This window comes from Natator depressus, chromosome 9 (genome assembly GCF_965152275.1).
Source record: "Natator depressus isolate rNatDep1 chromosome 9, rNatDep2.hap1, whole genome shotgun sequence".
NCBI lineage: Eukaryota > Metazoa > Chordata > Testudines > Cheloniidae > Natator > Natator depressus.
The window spans coordinates 33281427-33295494 of NC_134242.1; the positions used below are offsets into that span (position 1 = coordinate 33281427).

General features: G+C 39.9%; 1 protein-coding gene across 2 annotated transcripts in view; it reads left to right on the forward strand.

Annotated features, from left to right (window-relative positions):
* The window catches only part of PID1 (phosphotyrosine interaction domain containing 1), a 175722-nt gene that overhangs the window by 18783 nt on the left and 142871 nt on the right, over window positions 1-14068 (forward strand). The gene's annotated exons all lie outside the window — the stretch shown is intronic.

Genomic DNA, 14068 nt, shown 5'->3' on the forward strand with positions numbered 1-14068 from the left:
CTTTTATTGTACAATAGAGAGATGACAGTGTTCAGCTTCACTTATTTTTAAGGAATGGCTAGGAAGTATTGTATTTTCATTTTGATCTTATGTTTAATGTTTTATAATTAAAGAACCCTGAAGCTTAGTCTTAGTGCAAAAACACATGACATTTCTAAAGGGCAAGCTTTTATTTTTTACTCCCTGTCATAAATATAAAGGGAAGGGTAACCACCTTTCTGTCCACAGTGCTATAAAATCCCTCCTGGCCAGAGGCAAAGCCCTTTCACCTGTAAAGGGTTAAGAAGCTAAGATAACCTCACTGGCACCTGACCAAAATGACCAATGAGGAGACAAGATACTTTCAAAGCTGGAGGGTACTTTCAAAGGTCGGTCGGTCTGTCTGTCTGTGTGATGCTTTTGCCGGGAACAGATCAGGAATTCAGCTCAGAACTCCCGTAAAAAGTTAGTAAGTAATCTAGCTAGAAATGCGTTAGATTTCCTTTTGTTAAATGGCTGGTAAAATAGGTTGTGTTGAATGGAATGTATTTTCCAGTTTTTGTGTCTTTTTGTAACTTAAGGTTTTGCCTAGAGGGATTCTCTATGTTTTGAATCTGATTACCCTGTGAGGTATTTACCATCCTGATTTTACAGAGGTGATTCTTTTATTTTTTTCTTTAATTAAAATTCTTCTTTTAAGAACCTGATTGCTTTGTCATTGTTCTTAAGATCCAAGGGTTTGGGTCTGAGTTCACCTATGCAAATTAGTGAGGATTTTTATCAAGCCTTCCCCAGGAAAGGGGGTGTACGGCTTGGGGGGATATTTTGGCGGAAGACATCTCCAAGTGGGTTCTTTCTTTGTTCTTTGTTTAACACTCTTGGTGGTGGCAAGATAGGGTTCAAGGACAAGGCAAAGTTTGTACCTTGAGGAAGTTTTTAACCTAAGCTGGTAAGAATAAGCTTAGGGGGGTCTTTCATGTAGGTCTCCACATCTGTACCCTAGAGTTCAGAGTGGGGAAGGAACCTTGACACTCTCAGAATACAAAGGAAGTGAATATCATACATTTAAAAGGTGGCTTGAATAAAGATAGCTCACATTGGCAGGTTTGTATCAGCAATGAGAAAATCCTAGCATTCAGTTCTGTCTTTGTTTTTTGAAGTTTTGTGGTCACATGGTCCTCCTGTCCTTGGAGTCTTCCACTGTAGTCATTTCTGTTGTGAAAACTGAGCAACATGGCATCCTGTTGTGTCAGTCTTGTGAATGCTTTGGTTGTCCAGGTCTGTAAGGACCTCATGAACTGGACCCTAAATGAATGGGGCCCTAAATAAATGGGGAAACTGCCTTGCACAATCCAGGGCAATGAAACCCTGAAATTTCAGGCCAGTGAAAATGTTAATTAAAGCAGTGTTCTCAGTCGGGGTACACGTACCCCTGGGGGTGTGCCAAGGTCTTCCAGGGGATACATCAACTTATCTAAATATTTGCCTGGCTACATAAAAAAGCATTAGTGAAGTCAGTACAAACTAAAAAATCATACAGGCAATGACTTGTTTATGCTGCTCTATATACTATACACTGAAATGTAAGTACAATATATTCCAATTGATTTATTTTATAATTACGTAGTAAAAATGAAAAAGGAAGCAATTTTTCAATAATAGCATGCTGTGATACTTTTGTATTTTTATGTCTGATTTTGTAACTAAATAGTTTTAAAGTGAGGTGAAACTTGGGGGTATGCAAGACGAATCAGACTCCTGAAAGGGGTACAGTAGTCTGGAAAGGTTGAGAGCCACTGCGTTAAAGCTTTGATTAATTTATACTGAAATGTTCACTTCCTAAATTACTTGACCGAGCCCATCTAATGCTTGGAATAGTGGTGAGTTTCTAGGTGGCTCACACATGGAATCTGATCTTTTAATGGTTTGGGAGATGGTTTGCATAGATGGCACTAGTCCATTGATTGCTGAAAGATGTTTGTCTGGAGAGAGAGTGTGACACTCTGTATCTCAGGGGAACACCCTGCACCCCCATGTTCATCCTTATAATATGATTGTGTGGTATCCAGTGCAAAGTTTGTCATGTTGGGTGTCTTTGGAAGGCTCATGACTCTCTGAGCATTGTTGTTATTGTAATGTTATAGGTTGTAATTTCATGTATATAGTTATGAGTCTGAAAATGTGTCCTCATGGCTTAAAACAAGCACAGGCAAAACTCTCCAGGAACAGAGGGGCAGTTCATACTGCAGAGGGCATGTATGGGACAAACCCAGCCCAGCCTCACAGGAACAAAGGACACTGGCCTAGGCAGCAACAAAGGATCTGTTGGACTTTTGAGTGAGTTACCCCCCCCTCCCTTGGTCAGTCAGGGACTATGATGAGGTAATGCTCACCTGACCTTGAAGGGGGGGATGGCAAAGCCAAGAGGGAAGAAAGAACATGATAAAAGGGAGAGATGTTGCCATGCTCCTCCTCCTCTCTCTTCCACCGCCATGTATAGACATCATGCTGATCAAAGGGGAGAACCTGGCTGAAGTGCAGCCAGCCAACCTGTGGTGAGAAGCATCTAAGTTTGTAAAGGCACTGAAAGTGTTAAGATCAGCTTAGAATGCATTTTGTTCTTATTTCAATTTACCAAATCCAACTTGTTCTGTTTTGACTTATCACTTAAAACCCATCTTTTGTAGTTAATAAATTTGTTTATTCTACCTGAAGCAGTTCATTTGGTTTGAAGCGTGTCAGAGACTCCCCTTTGGATAACAAGCCTGGTGCATATCAATTTATTTGTTAAATTGAAGAACTCATATAAGCTTGCAGTGTCCAGCGGGCATAACTGGACACTGCAAGACAGAGGTTCCTAGGGTTTTGTCTGGGACCGGAGACATTGGCTAGTGTCATTCGGTTGCACAATCCAAGCAGCTTACATGCCAGAGGCTGTGCATGAACAGCTCAGGAGTGGGGGTTCTCACAATAGAGCAGGGTAAGGCTGGCTCCCAGAGTCAAGGATTGGAGTGACTTAGCAGATCACCAGTCCAGATAACACCAAGGGAACGTCACAGAGAGAAACTACATCTTTAGGTTTTCTCTCATGATTGGGCTGTCACTCTCTGATTGCCTGATCCTGCAGACTTGGCCCAGGTTGGAAACCAGCAGTGGGAAAACACAGTAATTTTTGTGGGTTAGTTAGAGAAGAATCTGCATATAAGCTGGGATTAGGTCCCCGTTCAGGGAGAGGAATGGATCAGGAATTGTGGGGTGGTTCATGAGGATGAGTGTGTAGTGGGAGTGTTTTGTGGATAACTGAACTGTACTATGTGTGCTAAGGCTTAATAACCTAAACTCTGTTTTTAGAAACTTTACTTTGGAGCAGCTCACTGCCAATTAGTTATGAGAAACAAGTAAATATTTTAAATGTTCTCCAGAGGGGACTTACCAGGATGTCTTATCAAGTGTAGTATTTGTATTTTTTCTTATCAAAAGAAATGCTGACCCCATTGTACTGTATTGTAAAAACACCCACTATACAATAGTCAATGTTCTACATGGAAATGTCTGTAACTTGTTTGCTCTGAAGTTTACTACATTTATTCTGAAAGTAACAGGCTGACCTTTTGATTCTGTTATGGTTTGAGGCTTTTTTTTATGTGTATGTGAAGCTTTCCAAGATAAATTAAATGAATGCGGTTTGGCATTTCAATAGCCACTGTTGTATCAAGCTAGAGAGTTTCAGAAGTAATAATGTCTGAGTTAAAACTCTATCAACTGAGTTATGGATGTGGTTGTGTTCACTTGAGGATAAAGTATCAGGGGGTAGCCGTGTTAGTCTGTATCCACAAAAACAACCAGGAGTCCGGTGGAACCTTAAAGGCTAAAAGATTTATTTGGGCATAAGCTTTCGTGGGTAAAAAACCCACTTCTTCAGATGCATGGAGTGAAAATTACAGATACAGGCATAAATATATATTGGCACACGAAGAGAAGGGAGTTACCTTACAAGTGGAGAACCAATGTTGAAGGCCAATTCAGTCAGGGTGGATGTGGTCCACTCCCAATAATTGATAAGGAGGTGTCAATACCAAGAGAGGGAAAATTGCTTTTGTAGTAAGCCAGCCACTCCCAGTCCCTATTCAAGTTTGCAAATGAATTGTAGCTCTGCAGTTTCTCTTTGAAGTCTGTTTTTGAAGGTTTTTTTTGATGAAGAATGGCTACTTTTAAATCTGTTATTGAGTGTCCAGGGAGATTGAAGTGTTCTCCTACTGGCTTTTGTATGTTACCATTCCTGATGTCTGATTTGTGTCCATTTATCCTTTTATGTAGAGACTGTCCGGTTTGTCCAATATACATAGCAGAGGGGCATTGCTGATACATGATGGTATATATCACATTAGTAGATGTGCAGATGAATAAGCCACTGATGGTGTGGCTGGTGTGGTTGGGTCCTAGGATGGTGTCGCTAGAGTAGATATGGGGACAGAGAAGGCAACGGGGTTTGTTACAGGGATTGGTTCCTGGGTTAGTGTTTCTATGGTGTGGTGTGTAGTTGCTGGTGAGTATTTGCTTCAGGTTGGGGGGCTGTCTGTAAGCAAGGATTGGCCTGCCTCCCATGGCCTGTGAGAGTGGGGGATCATTTTCCAGGGTAGGTTGTAGATCGTTGATGATGCGCTGGAGAGGTTGTAGTTGGGGGCTGTGCATGATGGCCAGTGGTGTTCTGTTATTTTCCTTGTTTGGCCTGAGGATAAACTTTTCCTTATCTGTGTGCATGTAACTGCTTTTGGGCCATATTCTGATCTTGGTTACATTGGTGTAAGTCCACATTGGTTCACTGAAGTCCATAGAGTTACTCTAGGTTTATACTGGTCTAACTGAGAGGAAGAACTTGGCCCCTGGAATTGCATACATGTATTTGAGGGAGGAATCTTTCTCAATCCCACAAAAGGTAGCGAGAATTGTACATGTGTTGCTGCAGGCAGGATTCAGCCTGTGGTCCCAATCTTGCGAAGGGATCTACCAGTCTTTATGGACCTTGGTGTGGTGCCCTGGATGGTCTATCTTATGGAACCATTTTATCTCAGAAACATTTTCTCTGTAGTGTTTTGCGTGCAAGTTTATCTACATGTTGTTATGCGGATGGATTAACAAGCAAGATTGAGCAAGTTTAACTGCTCATTTCCCTGATTTTTAAAGCGCTTGATATTTAAAGCAACCTTAACTGAACATTAACATTTTTTTGAGATAAGTAGCTCTTAGGTTTATGACAGAGTGATGTATGAGACTTTAGTAAATAGAAGTCCACTTGCTTCAGAGGAGGTAACCACTTAAGAAATACTTAGGGGAATGTTGATAAGCTCTGTTGCCACATGAAGTCTTCTCTGTCAGGGTGAAAAGTAGGCATAAATATGTAGTGGAAGAGGCTGACTGGGGGCTCTTCAGCCACTCCACCTCTGCCACACAGTTGTCAGTGGAAAAAAAAGTTTCAGGGCCTATAGAAGAGTACTAACTTAAAGACGTTGTGGTGCCAATGACTTCACGGCAATGCAGAATATGGCTCACCCATACAGCTAGTTCTGTTTGTTAATTTGTGTTTCTTTAGATATAAATGTCAAAAGAACACCCAAACAAAGCTTTGAGCACCTTGTTGTAAGTTCAGTTATCATCAGCCACCCAGCAGCATAAGTGGTAGTGGTGGTGGAATGAACTCCATCCACCAGCCTGGCAGTAAAGCTGGTCTAAACTTTTTATTCAAAATACTATTTTTTTATACTAAGAATGGGTTTTTAGTCCAAATGCAAACTTCTGTGGGAAATGTCCATGTCTGATTTAAGTTTTTTAGGGTTTTGTCAAAAAATTGAAAAATATGTTGTACAAAACCAAAAACTTTTGTTTGGCAACTGAAAGGAGAAATTTTGGCCAAACCCATCAAAATTTTGGTCAAAAATTTTCAGTTGCCAAAAACAGAACATTTTTTGGTTTTCTGGTTTTTGATGAAAACTTTTGAAGGAAAGATGTAGCAAACCATTTCTTTTGCACCTCACTCCCCTATGGACCCAGTGTGTGTGCGTGAGGAGCCACCGCTGAGACATGGCCCAGCTCATGTTTCGCCCCCTGCACCAGCCCAGGTAGCTTTGGCGGTGGTCGCGGGTCCAGCTGCTGGGCCCGCCAGCTGTTTACAATAGCTTTTTAATAACTATTAAATTTTACAGTGGGCAGGCTTGGAAATAACCATTTTGTGGCTTGTTCCTCACCTGTCAAACAAAAAATCACGAGCCGCCACTGGATCATGTTGTCAGTGGTGGCTCTAATGCTACTTACACCTGAGGTGATTCTCCTTTGGCACACATGGCAAAGGTGTGTTTTGGGAGCCACGGGTCCTGAGTTGTCCATTGGGCTACATGTGTGCTTTAGCTGGCAAGGTAATGTGCATGTGGATTTGTTACATCCCCCTTCTAGGATAACTGGCCTTTTTGGGGTCTGTTACGCTGTTGTTCTACGTTATAGTGCTGACCAAGCAGGGGTGAATCTGTAGAAAGTGCTTCCCTTGGGAATTACACTGACAGTTTGAAAATTATATTGGGATTTTCTGTAAAGAAAAAAGTCCTTTGTCATAAATTCAGGAAATGTTAGTGAACAGAGAGATTATGGAGACACATAAAGCAATACTTTTGTAGTTTAGATATGAAAGCCAGTTCAATGGTGAAACTGCATGGGTTAAAATAACACATACATTGAAGAGTTTCAAGCAAACGGGAAACATGAAGGATCCTAAAGAGAAATGAGATAAACAAACTTTTGGCACTAAATGATATTTAAGCTTCGTGCATGTTACAAGGGCCAAGGAGAGTTCAGATTGCAAAACATGAAATCAGCCATTTAGCTCATAATGTAAACTTACTGAAAAACTTCAGATTCAAAACACTCTGCCTGTTCTTCATTGACATAGCCATTGAGCTTCTGCGGTTTGTTAGCCCATTGGTTCGTTATCCTGCAGACAGTATTATTAACTGATATACAGAAACTGCCTCTATAGTGCAGTTATAATCACTAACACCTTTAATTAACCGATTCATTTGAAACTTAAACTCTCTGATATCCAAGGACATGTCACAAGCTGCTACCTTGTTTAATTTATTAAGTCATATCCAGAGCATAGACTAGGTACTTATTATGATGCATTTAAATAGAATCATACAGTCAAGAAATGAAAATTGCCATGAAATGTCTGTTGCTTCTGTGCTAAGGGGACAATTGTTCTTTAGCATGAAAGCTCAGCAGAATTTTCTCCCAGCATGCTCCGTTTCCGTTATGAAAGTCATAATATATACCATATGTGTAAGTAGAGGAGTGAAATAAAACTTAATAGAGCACCTGAATGAAATAACAAATAAAAAATCTGCTTTATGAAAAGTTAAGACCCAGTCTTTGCAGTGTTAACGTAATATGGTGCACTTACTGTCTGTATAGCAAAATAATCTTCTGAATGCAAAATTTGAGAAGAATTTGTTAAAGGTGGTGATGTAGAGCAGTTACCATATCACAGTTAACGATGCTGTATACAATCATTTTCAGCAACAACCACAGTCACCCTTGAATTCCTAGAAGGAGGTGTTGATGGGCAACAGTGTAATGTCATTAAACAAACAGGTATTTTCATTAGGGACATTCCAGATAAAGAAGCTGCATGGCTAGATTCCCATTGCCTGCTTTATCAGGACAAGCCAGATTAGTTGCACAAGTACTGTAAGTAACCGGGGGGAGGGGGAAGATTCTTAAAAGACTTGAGGACAATATTCTGTAGGGGTAAATTAACCTAGAGGCATACAGGAGATATATGCAGCCAGGCTATTACATGGGCATAAAGGAACTGCTTTGGGACAGATAGGCAACAATTATAAGAATGGCAAACCAATGTTTCCTCTTAATCAACAATTTATGCAGAGTCAGTACTACCAGGATGACACTATGGGCTTGATTCTCAACTGACTTGCACTTTATGTGGCTGTTTATCTTTGTGGAAAGTGTGTGCAAAAGCTTGCAAATCAAAGTGGTGTCCCTCAGTTTGCACAATATATGGCCTCAGTTATCACAGTCTTTGAGCGCCCACAGTTTTTAATGTATTTATCCTCACAATGCTCCTATGAGGTAGGGAAGTACTGAGGTACAGAGAGACTAAAGTCACATAGGAAGTCTGTGGTAGATCAGATAATCGAAAGCAGATCTCTCAAGTTCCAAATTGGTGCCCTGACCATGGGACCATCCTTCCTGTCATGGCTATATAAAATACAGGGCAGTGGAGAATAAGGCTCCATATCTTTTCTTTTCTCTGTTATAATCAATCATTAATTTTCATACTGGTCTGGGCTTTGAACAAATCTTTGTAAGAGGGTCTGGATGGGAAATCCTATCTGAAAGCAGATGTTAAGGATTCCATGTTATCTTCTGCTTCTGGCTGTTACCTGTATTTATGGGTTTTATTTGAAAAATAAAAATGTTGTAAGAGTTTGACTTTGCTCTGTAAATAATGCAACGTGATTTAGAGTTAGTTTTAACTATTCAAAGCGGTACTGTATTGTGAAATTTTTTTTTTAAATGTTAGGTCTATTTTGGGAAGTATTTATGCGTGATTATGCTCTGTACACTTAGAAATCAAAAGAGAGAGTGATTTGCCAGCTAATGATTTTTATCAGCTAAAGGCAAATGTGGTAAAGTAAAACGTTAGGGTAAAATCTGAAGCTTGGCCAGCTCTGGCTTACATTCTAACCAACTAGTCTGATACTTTTGATTTGCCTAACATGCTTTCACTGGAGTTTCATGAAGTTTTACTCCATGTACCTTGTCTGTATTTTTCATAGGTATATGAAAATTATATGATCTACTGAGGCTACAAAGACTGATAAAATCCCAGCTAGCTTTGGGTGTAGCTTTTGCCTACGTAGAGGTTGATCATTGTTATTTATGTTCAAAATTCAAAGTGTTCTAGTTGTTTCAAAGTCCATCAAAGCCCGTGGCTTTATACCAGAAGTTCACAGGCCATCATGGAGAGTAAAAATGGGTTAGGTTGGGAGCAGGGCTGTGGGGTCTACATTTATGTGGCTTCATTGGCCCTCGATATCATGTAGACATGCATCCACTGCTATTCCAGCCCATATGTTGGAGAAAGTGGCCAGAAGATGTGGGTTGATTGACAGAGCCATGTCCTCGTACCAGGTTCGGAGATGAATTTCACCACTTCCTCCCCCCTGCACTTGTTCCATATAGAACCTGATTGCTCAAACTTGATTTGCGTGTGGATTTCACATTCCAAATATTAAAATAACTAAACAAATCTAGGTTCAAGGGATGTGACTCTTACAGATGGACCCTCAGGGCTTTTCCTGGCACTGCTGTATAGTGAAATGGCAGTGTTTTTATTGCTTCTCAGAGTGGTTTTTTTAATTGAAGTAGAATGAAGGTCCAGATTGCTCCAAGGAATTATGGTATGCAAAATATAATTACAGTTACAGTGAACCATTTCTCACAGGACCAATCCTGAGACCACTTCAATCTCTGTGGAGGGCCATAGTGCATTAGAACTGGTATGGTTCTGTTGTGGAGAGGAAGGGCAAGATCTGGGGACCTAGACATGGGAGGTATAGAGGTAGTGTTGGTGCGTCTACAGCTATCCAGATACATTAGCCATACTCCCTTGTGGATATACTGTGTGCAACATTACCAGTCTGGTTGCATGCTGGTATTTGGTGCATAGTGAAGTTGTTCTGTGGGGAGAAATGATTACTTTGAGAGTCTTAGGTAAAAATGCACTATCTAAATGAAAAATATTTTATTACTAATATTGTCATTGGAACATTTTCAGTGTGTCTCCCTTAAGTAAATGCCATGTGAAAGGAGACTCAATGCTATGCTATGGAACTTTGATTTTTGGACTTCCTGTCCTACCCTGTAAGCACCTTCAAATATCTGATAATTTATGCAGTGCAATCACTGCCTGAGCAAAAAGCAGTCAAAATATGCTCAGTAATATCTCAAAAATGGCTTTTGACATTTAGCACCTATCTCACCTGAGGGAATATTCAACCAGGAACCTGGTGGCGTGGTCTACTTTTTTCTGAAAGAGCTGTTGGGTGTTTTTTCTTCCAAGTGCACAGCAACTGAAAAGTAGGGATTTTGATTTAGTATCTCATTCAAAGGACAATACTTTTGCACAGTTTGCATTTCTAATTATACTATATAGCATTATCAGCATCAACTGTAAGCCTAAATCCTGGTATGGGCCCAAAGGCAAGAATGCTACCTACTGAGCCATACTGGTATGGGATATGCGTACCAACATTAGAGAGAAAATAATGTCCTATATTGGCAGATTCCTTGGCCTGTCACTTAGTAGGGAACCTCTTTCCATCATTTGGAGGAGTCAAATGCAGCTTATAGCAACCAAATGAGAACACTACTGTGTTTCTGGCTCTTTAGGGTAATTCTGTCCTATTTGCTTTGGCACAGGGTCCAGACCTACATGGTATTGAGTGCTCTCCATGCCAATTGAACTTAATACTTAAATTTGACTCATTCTGTGCATTTTTCAAGAATCTCAAGTGTTTTACAGAGTTGGAAAATTGAAGACTGCATGATAGATGTGGCTCTGTGAAACTTTTGTATACACTTCCTTCAAACATTCGGGGAAACAAATGTCCCTGTATCTGCCTCTCAGATTCTATATAATCTTAACAGAGCTTGAGCTACGCTCCGTGTTATATGGCATACAACCGCACACCCCACATTACAGGACTGTTATTTAAGTTGCAATGTCAAACACACACAAGCTAGGAAATACCAGATTTATGGTTGCCCACACAATCCTACTTCTACCTCCTTGCATGTCCATCCTATGCACAGAATAAGGCAGGGATCCTGTGGGGGGAAAATAGTATTTGATCATGTAACTATAGACTGTACGATAATGCATAAACCCAAAGAGTGAGAGTTAAGGTTTCTTGGGCAATCAGACATTTGGTATTTCCTAATGTTGGAGTTTGACTTCATAACCTAAATTAATATTCTTTTAACATATGAAGAAACTGTAATTTTCTAGTGTTCTTAAAGGAAAAAAGGTAAAAAAACACATTATATTATGTGCAACTGCAACATCGCCCCCCCCCATCATGAATCATCACTAGGGTTTGAACCCTGAACCATCAGCATTGTATCACAGATTATGACCTCTTGAACTCAGGATTAAGTACATTAGCTGGCAGCAGGAAAAGGTTGATATCCCAGAAGGTGGGCGCTGGGGCCTGAAATGGACTGCTGGGTCCTGGGTTGGGTCCCAATTCTTCTCACTCCCCTCCCCACTTGTCTACAGAGCTACAGTTACTCTGTCAGCTGCCAGGCATTCCTATTATCGTTGCTGCTTCTGCTGTTGCTGCTTTTGTGTCAGCATGAGCCCAGCCTTAGAATGTTTGTGTTTAGTTATTATTTCGATGTGCTGATAAAATTTTCCTGAAGAACACATGTGGCAGAAGGGAAATGGCAATTTTTGGGAGTTTGTCTCAGCAAAAGCTGAATGGAATTTCATGGGACAAAGCAAAGGCACTTTCCTCCCTCAAAGGTCTATCCCCTGCTAAATATTAAAGGTCTGCTTCAAATAATGGATGTGTGAGAGCTTCTCAAAGAAAATGTCAAAAGAATCCTTTATAATGTAAACTACTAGGCAACTAGATGCAGGGGTCGATACCAGCTTCCCCTGTAGTATTGGTGCTACATGAGACGTTAATATCTGAAGACCTGATGTTCCCTTACATGAAATAGTCCTGTGTGTCTGAAAAAAGTTCCATTCATGGAATTTCCTCACAAATTTTATGTTGAGGGAGTGGATTTGTTCCTTTCCCTGTGGAAGTGGCAGAGGATTCACACCCGCTGCTTCCCAAACTTGAGAATCAAAGGAGAATTTCCAGAAGCAGGGATGTCTGCATTGCTGCAAGCTCACCCCACTCTATTTCAATGTCGCTTTGTTTGTTTTTCTCTATTGGTAGTTTTTGTCCCCTTCCTCCTTTCACAAATAAGCCAGACCTCAAACACTGTGGGCCTCTCTCTACCTAATATATAGGACTTACGTAGACTCTCTGTAGCTTAGATCTTAGTAAAGAACTCCTTTTTTGTAAATGCGTCCACTGAAAGCGATTAGTTGAAGTCTGAGGAGCTGAGGCGTTTGATTCATGTAATTCATGCTAGCTAATTTCTACCCTTATGGACTCCAAAGTCTGTATGTTTTGAGTCATCTCCAGTGAGCCCAGCATGGTTTCTTTCTCTGTGTTGTAGAGGCTTATTCATGGTATGTTTGGAACTAGATGTTGTTTGTGTGATTAATTTCTGAACTTTAATAATGATCAGTTTAAGTAAAGACACAAACATTAGAGAATGCTCCACTTTTTTCTAATTGGCAAAAGAGCATGCACAAATGGAGAATTCATATGGCCTGAACCTCTTAAAAACTCATTATGTTAATTGAAAAATGTCAGCCCTTGACATTAATAAATGATTTAGCCAATTCAGTCTCTGGGGAGAAAGGGAACTGACTTTAAAAGCCATCATTCACTGTTAGATGCTAATGATAAACTATAGCCCTTAGCTATCAGGAATTAATAGCTTCAGGTTTATGACATTGTTTTCATATATTAAGAACATCTCAGTGTGCTTATACATAGCATAACATTTTATTCCAGAACATCTTTGCATAGAAATAGCAGGATGGCGCTAAGAGAATATGTTCACTAATTCTAACCTTGCTCTTCTGCTTTTTATGGTCTGCAGAGAACTGCCTTAATAATACTTGGTGACCTTTTTTTTTAATCAAGGTTTTCTATTTTCATTGATCAGCAATCCATACTGTCTTTCACTAGCTGGAGAAAAGAAAAATAATTTAGACAATGTGTAAGAATTAGCTGTATATCAAGCCATTGCACTAAACCAGTAATTAATTTTCATGAAGATCTGCTTGGAGCCCTATTACTAACAATGTGTGGATTTTACAAATTCTTTTGGAAAACACAACTGTGTGACTGTCTAAAAGGCACTTCCTTTTAAGTGACTGACTGTAAAGAAAGTTATTTCTAATATTCTCTGACTGAAGGAAAAAGTTAATACATACTTTCAGTGTGCTATGATGATTGGTAAATTGACAAAAGTATGCATTTCTGTAGCATGTGTTAATTTTTCTCTTTGTTTTAAGGATGTAAGAGGTTTTTAGGAACAGAAAAAAAGCCATCCGAGCCAACAGGTTTGCTTTTTATTTCCTTTTGGTTGATAGAATCCTGTCTGTTTGCCTTTCAGTTCTTTTTTCCGTCCAAAATCAAGTCTAGGATTCCTGTACAGCACCATAGAAGTTGATGGAATTTTTTGTCACTGATTTCAGTAGAGCAAAATAATGGTTGAGTCTTCAGCTTATGTGTAGTTTTTGCTTTAAACTACAGTCCTGGTTCATTATATCCATTCAGTAAATATATATTTGCTGCACATTTGCCTCTCCTCCTTTTGCCATATACAGTTAAGTATAAGAAAACCCCCAATTTAGTTGAGAACTGTAAGCTTTTCTAAGCAAGTTTACAGGGTTTTCTTTAATTTTACATTTTATACATTTTATGGCCTTGCTTTATTCTTTTACTGCCTGGAGGCAGCTTGCTCAGGATTAGTGCTTTTTAAAGACCTCTAGGGATACCTATGGTCAGCCATCTGGCCTGGTAAATTATCAACAATATCCTTCTATTTTCCTTTGTTTTTTCTTACAAATTTAGTGCTCATGACATCCCTGAAGTGTGATAGTATGAGCTGAAGTTCTGACTTCCCCACATTGCCTAGCAGTTGTACCTTAGCCCTGACCATGCTGGCTTCTCTTTTGAGACCAGCAACAAGGATGCCAATTAGTTTCAACAGTAGCCGTGGTTTTAATAACAGAGACACATCTCTGTCAGGCACTGGATTGAAACCACCATGTAACTTCATGTAGCACACCACAGTCAGAACAACTACTGGACAGTAATGATTTTGGGCATATGCTGGGCTTGAACCAGCAACGTCAAGTTAAAAGGTTCTATAGCCTGTTGCC